The sequence below is a fragment of the Pteropus alecto genome, unplaced genomic scaffold, assembly GCF_000325575.1.
Source record: "Pteropus alecto unplaced genomic scaffold, ASM32557v1 scaffold20, whole genome shotgun sequence".
Classification (NCBI taxonomy): domain Eukaryota; kingdom Metazoa; phylum Chordata; class Mammalia; order Chiroptera; family Pteropodidae; genus Pteropus; species Pteropus alecto.
Genome location: NW_006436298.1, coordinates 17,126,574 through 17,134,649, shown reverse-complemented (window position 1 = coordinate 17,134,649; position 8,076 = coordinate 17,126,574). Strand labels below are relative to the sequence as shown.

The following is an 8,076-nucleotide window of genomic DNA, read 5'->3' as shown; positions in this document are numbered from 1 at the left end:
CCCATATATTCTATATTATTTCAAGATGGTGTTTAGTTTCTCCCTAGTTACTACATCAAGTATTTTAGCCACAGGGATGTAGGGAATTATATACTTGCTTAAGTCTCAGTATTTTGGTCATAAACCATCCTCATCCCATTTTAATGAATTCACAACAGAAAATCAATGTCCCTATAATTGTTTTAAACCTACTTCTACCTCTTCTTCATTTTCATAGTTTGAATATAAATCTCAATTTTAATCTCTTTTTTAATCTCTCCCTTCTCCCCAGCTGCATCTATCTCTCTCATCTTCTTTCTCTACCGACCTCCATCTCTCTGTATTCAGAAATAAACCTCTGCACTTATGGTCCATTGATTTTTATAAAGGGGTTTAAAGTCCTTTTATAAGAGAAAATTAGTCTCTAACAAATGGTGCTGAGAAAACTGGATTTTTCCATGCAAAAAAAAAAAAAAAAATGAAGCTGGATTCCTCACCTCACACTGTATATAAACATTAACTCAAAATGAATCAGTAATCTAAATGTAAGAGCTAAAATCATAGAACTCTTAGAAAAAAAGAAAACATACAGGTAAATATTCATCCCCTCGAATTGGGCAACAGAATTTTCGATATGACATCGAAAGCACAAGTGACAAACGAAAAAATGGATACACTGAATTGATCAAATTGGAAAAAAAAAAAACTTGTGCACCTGTGATGGTTAATTTCATGTGTCAACCTGGCCAATGCACAGAACATAAATATGTGGTCAACTATTTCTCCATTTGTTTCTATGAAGATAATTTTTAGATGAGTTTATTTAAATTAGTAGATTTTGAGTAAAGAAGATTATCCCCCATGATGTAGGTGGAATTTCTAGAGTTTATTGAAGACCTTAATGGAAAAAAAAGAAAGAAAGTAAGAAATTCCACAGAAATTCTGCCTGCAGACTGTTAGATAACTTTTGACTGGAACTGTAAATTTTCCCTTAGTGTCTAGCTGCTAGACTTACTAGCCTCACAATTGCATGATCCAATTTCATAAAATAAATCTTTTTTTTATTTGGCCCCCCCTAGCCTTTAGAAGATGCCTGTTAAACACTCTGAAGATGATAGCTTCTTCTCTTAAGCACAGTGGATTCTCTAAACTTGGGGTGTGAAATGGGTTTCCTTTGTTCCCTGAGTCGACCCCCCCACTTTATTTTTTCACATCCACGTTTTTGAGGCTTTGGAAATCTTGTATTTTAAAATGATGGTAAAGTCTACAGCCATGCCACCCTGAATGTGCCCGATTTCGTCTGATCTCAGAAGCTAAGCAGGGTCAGGCCTAGTTCGTACTTGGATGGGAGACCACCTAGGAATACTGGGTGCTGTAGGCGTTATAAAATAAAATAGAATAAAATAAAATAAAATAAATAAAATATAATATAAAATAAAATAATGGTTAAGATGATAGATAATATCTACAGATTCAAAACAATCCCTACCAAAATCCCAACAGCCTTTTTTACATAGATTAATAGAATCTATCTACCTACCTATCTTTCTATCTATCTAATCCATCTATAGACAGATAAATTCATACATATCCTATTGGTTTTGTCTCTAGAAAACCCTGATTTAAAGCAGCATCAAAAAAAAAAAATCAAGAAAGTGAAAGACAACCAACAGAATTGGAAAAATACTTGCAAGTCACATACCTTGAATTTGAAAAGAACTTCTACAACTAAACAATAAAAGACAAACAAACTAGTTCATAAATTGAGCAAAGAACTTTAATATTTATTTATTTATTTATTTATTTATGAACTGCTTCACGAATTTGTGTGTCATCCTTACACAGGGGCCATGCTAATCTTCTCTGTATTGTTCCAATTTAAATATGCGCTGCTGAAGTGAGCACTAATAAACATTTATCTAAAGAATATATACAAATGAACAATAAGTAAATGAAAAGGTGCTCAACATCATTAGTCAGTGAGAAATGCAAATCAAAACTACAATTAGATACCATTTCACATCTACTAGAAAGAACATTAAAAATAAACAAAAACAGGAAATAAGAAATGCAGGAAAGGATGTAGAAAATCTGGACCTTGCAAATTGCTGGTAGAAATATAAAATGGTACATTCACTGAGGAAAACAATTTGGCATTTCTTCTAAACACAGAATTACTATATGACCCAACAATTCTATTCAATTCTATTCAATTCTAAGTTTATACCCAAAATAACTGAAAATGTTCATGTCAGCATTCTTCAAAATAGCCAAAAGATGTAAACAACCCAAGTGTTCATCAGATCAATACATAAACAAAAATTTCATACAATACAATATTATTCAGCCATAAAGAGAGATGTTCTGATACATTCTACAACATGGATGAACCTTGAAAACACGCTAAATGAAATAAGCCAAACACTAAAAGACAAATATTATATGATTCCATATATATAAATATCTAGAACAGGCAAATTGATTGACTCAGAAATTAGATTAGAGTTCCAGGGGCCTAGAGGGAGAAGGGAATGGGGAGTAATTGCTCAGTGTTTACAAAGTTTCTGTTTGGGCTGATGAAAAGTTTTGGAAATAGTAACGATAGTTGTACAATTTTATGAATGTAATTAATGCCATTGAATTGCACACTTAAAAATGGTTAAAATAGCAAAATTTATTTTATATATACATATTTATACCAATAAAATGAAATAATGATTCTTACTTTGCAGCAGAAGAGGTGTTTGTAACTTTAATAAATTGATCATTAAGCCTCATTGAGAACATGATAGTTGACAAAGATATCAGAGTTAGAGGTGTTATACATGCAGAGTCATCTGGTGAATTGTGTCCCTAAAACAAGAGCCTACTCAGTAGTCTCCAGGAAGCCTTTGAGATTGGAGTAGAATGGTGGCAAGGAGGCCAAAATTGAGGTTAGAGTGTTAAGGAAGGCAGATAAAAATAGCAATACATGTAATAAGAGCATACGTATAGAAAAAATATGGCATGATGCAACTTTGTTCAGTATGGCTCATATAAAAGCAGAAGAGCTTGGTTGTATTCAATGAAAAACAAAGCTAAAATTGTCATCACTATTCATTAAAAATGCAATGAAACCATTGTGGTTATTTTTGGGGAAAGGGTTTAAGATAGCTTTGAAAGAAAAATTCTATTTTTTAATCATTACTATCATTCCTTATGGGACCAAATATTTAAAATATTTGTCTGCATTTTCAGAGTGTTCTATAGGTGGAATAACCTTTGCTCTGAATTTGCCTTATGGAGTTTGTAGCACCAAAACACTCAAAAACACTGACACAAACCTTGCACAATGTATTAGCTCCCAAAGAGTGTATAGATTTACTATTTACATAGTTTTGTGTACATTACTTCTTTAGGATTTGTCCTACAATTTGGGGAATTAAGCTCAGAAGCAAAACCTCTCAAACACTAGGGAGCACAGGCAGTCAATTATATTATTTTTCTCAGAGATTTATCTTATAAATAATAGTGTTTTCTTTTTTCCTTCAAACATTTATTTAGCAGAGACCTTAAAGGTTTTCACTTATATTGGCTATCGAGATTTTATCTACAAAGAAGACAGCGTAAGAAGACTGTTCTAAAATTTTTTTAAAAAAAGTATTTTATCGTTTTTAGTATTCATTGTTCCTACAGAATTTTCTTTATTGAGGAACGGAAGGGGGGAAAAAGTTTCATCACCCCTTAAACATGTTCATAGTGCAGAGAAATATTTGTAAGTTCTCATGACTCTGAAAATGGCAGTCCATACAAGGCCACGAATCTAGAATTAGTCTCTACAGAAAACAAACAAACAAACCCCCTACTACCACCTCCCCAAAAAAACAAGAAAAGTAATCAGAAAGAGCTTCCTTCGTTGTCCATTATTCATTGTTAAAGTATTTCATAATATGAAAGCGAGTTGTCCTTTCTTTCAATACATACTTACTCAGGTTCACAAAACTTTTTAAATATATGTGTTAGGTGTATAATAGAGACAAAGTGATTCTAATTTTCTTGTGATTTAGAGATCTGTAGGTGTTCAATGACAGTCATCGATTATGTATTAGAGAGATCACAGTAATTAAAGTCCAAACAAGTGTAGATGTAAAAAATAACACCTGTCATCTACACTAAACCCTCAAATTTTTCATTATTTTGAAATAGAAGAATATATTCAAAAGTGGCCATAGAGATTATTCAGTGCAACTCACTTACATTACAGACGCAAAGTGGAATCCCACAGAAGTTAAATGCTTTTTCCAAGGAAAAGAATTTTAAATAACAAATCTGGTCCTAGAACATTTCAGTGTTCTTCCCAACATACCACATTTCCTCTGATCTGCTATTATTTATTTATTTATTTATTTATTTATTTATTGGTATTATTTTTTTTTATTTTTTAAGTCACTCTACTTGTAAGGACAAATACAAATTAAAATTAAAAAATGAGAGGCTTAATTATCCCTGTCGGAAATAAGCCAGGAGATTTCCCTCCCCGCTTTCTTCTTTGAGCACTCATTTTAGTTAAGTGCTTTCTCTTCTTTTTGAAGTATACATTAATACTGCTGAAAACTAGATTGGCATTTTGTCAGTTTTATGACCTAGTATGTCTTTCTCGAGAACCTTGGTGCCATCTCTGAGATATAAAAACATCAAGGGACATAGTGCCCCGGTCTCCCAGTTTCTGCGGGAGGGTAGGAGCCTAACTTTGGTGGATGCCTTGCTCCAAGTTGCAAAACTACTTCTTGTCATAAAGATATGAAAAATGTATGTTTTCTCTAAATAAAGCTAATTAGCTAACATAATTCAATTACCTAAGGACGTTAGGACATACCATGTGTGATAAATGGTGGTATCAAATCTTTACTGAAGAACTATTTGCCCATCTTGAAAACATGTATGTATGGATTGTAGCAGCCTGGCTATATAAAAGGATGACTTTTTTGTCTTTATAATCTCTTATTGGATTGCCTGTGATGGGCATCACATTTTGGTTTAATGCTTATTCAATAATAAATGTGTTTTCTTTCTCTACTATCATTGAGGAGATGATTTCTGAATTGGGAGATTATATTTCCCCAATACAGTGGAATTAGTCTTTCTTCTCTCCTTCCTTCTTTCTTCTTACTTTTAATTCCTTCCTTTAACCCTTCAAAAATTGAGTACATTTATCACGAATTGCACAAAAGACAAGAGATAATTAACAGTTGTTTAAAATGTAATTTTGTTCAGCAAACTATTATATTATACTGTTTGGGAAGTAACTACTATGATAGGCACTTATTTGCACAAAAATGAGTTTATTGTCCTCAAGAAACTGATAGAAGAGAAAGACAATAAACAAATGATTGTAATGCAATAGGACTAATGCAATGATCACAGTCCTCTGCTGCACAGTGATTAAGTGCAGAGATTCTGACCCCAGGCTCTCTGAATTCATCCCAGTCATATCACTTATAAAAATAATGACTTTTGTCAAACCTCTCTGTGACTCAGTTCTTTATTTATCAATAGAATAACGTTACCTCCGTGATAATAGGTCCTGTCATAAACATCCATGAACATATTTTGCCCATGCCAAATGGTTCTTGGCATTTGGTCCTGTCAAAAACATCCATACTTAGAAAATATACTAGGTTCAAATAGCCTAAAAGTTTATTTATACTTTTAGTTGATTGGATTAACCCATAAAAATACTAGCATGTTTTATCGATCCAATAATTGTGTTGTGTCTGTATTGCCAATAATAACCCTCCCTTCCTTGTCAGCCTATCTGGTTATGGCACATGAGTTTAAGTAAATAGGTTGGAGTTTGGATCTTGCAGAAGAGTGGGATTTATATGAACTATGGACCGAATGTCTCCATGGTTGTTTTGAACAGGACCAAATATCAAGGATCTTTTGGCAAGGATCAAATGGACCATGGACATTTTGGAAGGACAAAATGTCCTGCAAAAAAATTATGTGAGTTTTCATGTTGTAATCTTTGCATCTTGCCAGCTTTTGCCAATTCACCAATGTCTTCATATCTTTGCCCTGGCGTGCTTCCTTAAAGGGAAAGTAAACAAATGTACATGATGAAAATTTAAGCAATAAGGACTGCAAGAGAAGTATAATAGTTTACTGGACTAAAAATGGTGAGATATGGAGAGGAAATGAAAATAAACAAGGAAAGAGAGTTGAAGAATATTATACAAGTACTAAGATATTAGAGAAGCAAACAGGTTTCTTTCAAAATGTCTATGTTATCAGTAAACAAAGAAATGAGAAAAATCACATTGAAAAGAATGTAACCTATGTTCTAAAATACAGACGTGAGTCTATGACAACTTTAGAAATGTAATTCCTTCAATATCCAAGGCAGTTTCACCTTTTCTACTACCGTGCGTTTAAATTTCATACAGAAGAGTTAGGGTACCTTTTTTGCATAAACAAAAATACAAAACTGAAGAAATCTAGAAAAAATTAAACTGTAGTATATCTAAGGTTGTGTGTTTTAATGTTTTTAATGTTAGAATTTCGCATTTTGGAAGCATTTTCCAATTTTTATAGGCTCAGCATTATAAATAATACATATTTATTCATGTTAAAGCTGCATTTTTCTACTCATTCAATTTTTTTAAATGTAAATTTAATATATTTGAATGACCACTGCTAAATATGTCATAATCTTCCATACTCCAAATCCAGCCCATAACCTTTATCTTCTAGCCCTAGTCTAGTCCAAGCCACCATCATATTTTATGTTATTGCAATAACCTCCCATGAGGGGAAAGATTCATATATATTGACTGAATGCATTAATATTAATAATAAATTAATGAATATGAATATTATTAGTCTTTTGGCCAAGTAGGAGACTTCATTATAGAAATACTCTAACCTTATTTGTACCAAATATTGAGATATCATGTGTTTACTTATGTGTAGACCATCTGTAACATAATAAAGAAGCACCATTACTCCAGATGACAGCTATTCTGATTCAGTAGTCCTGTATGTATGCTTTGTCACAGTTGAGGTTAGTTAAAGCTGACAGCAAATTAAGCAACTACTTATCATTGGTTGAACTGAAGCTTCAGAATAATGAAAAAATCAGCAAATTCACTTTCAGTTAAATATGAGTAAGGGAGAAAGAAAAGGAAACTGCAAGAGATAATCTAAATTTCCTGGGCTTCTTGAGGATCATTTGTATGCCAGTCTGCTTTAAAAGAATATGTTTTCTTAGAGCAAACAAGAAGATATGGTGCCAATTGTATTCATGTAATCCGTTAGTTTATTTTTGAGAAATATGAAATGTTTTACCCTAAACAAATTATTTTAGAATGTACTTCATTCTATATTAGAAATTGTTTGTAGGGAATTTTCATTAAACAGTTTGCTTTATTAAATAATCATTGGCTGATTTTCAGTTTAAACTGTGGTAATAGAAATGTGATTTTAATATTCAGAGGAAAGTAAAATCAAGTTTAATTTTATTGACAACTTTACCAAAGTGGAATTAAGAGAAAATAACATTGAGCATGGTGGGTAGGGGTAGCATTTCCAATCTTGCTAATATTTTGGATAATAAAATTCAAAAATCAAGAAAAAAAATCAAAGATTATGAGAGCAGAAATGGGTATCCAGATATTGTGAAATTTCTGAATTTCTTAATTTATAGATGCAGAAAGATTAGTTGTTTAAATAACTCCATGTTTTGGTGCCACTCTACTTTAGCTTTACCCCTTAGAGATGGATACTGCTATGTATTACCAGATTCTATCTAATGAATGAGGGAATTATTACCCTCTGTACTGAGGGTGTGGCCAAAAGATGACCCTTAGCTTCCTGTCCTTGGAGATTACTTTGGCTAAAAAGTATGTACTGTCCAAAATCATGCCTCCTTCCATGGGCAGCCTGTATCTAAAATTTGATCAACGTGGAGGTTAAAACACCAGACTACTATACCTTAATGTGAAACAATTCTGAAGCTCGTTTCAGCTCCAGAGTTCCAGAATGAGTGAAGGTCTTCTTTGGGAAGTTTCACAAGTGTATCACAAGTAAACTTCTCTTGACCAATCCTCCTTCCTTCTC

The 8,076-nt window shown here is 32.6% G+C and overlaps 1 non-coding gene and 1 pseudogene across 1 annotated transcript; one reads left to right on the top strand and one right to left on the bottom strand.

Annotated features, from left to right (window-relative positions):
• The first annotated feature begins 1,241 nt into the window (after window positions 1–1,241).
• On the top strand, window positions 1,242–1,360 carry LOC112480711 (annotated as a pseudogene).
• Window positions 1,361–1,779: 419 nt separating this feature from the next.
• On the bottom strand, window positions 1,780–1,882 carry LOC112480655. Its single transcript, XR_003046741.1, has one exon. It is a non-coding gene; the product is annotated as a U6 spliceosomal RNA (small nuclear RNA).
• Between the last annotated feature and the right edge of the window lie 6,194 nt (window positions 1,883–8,076).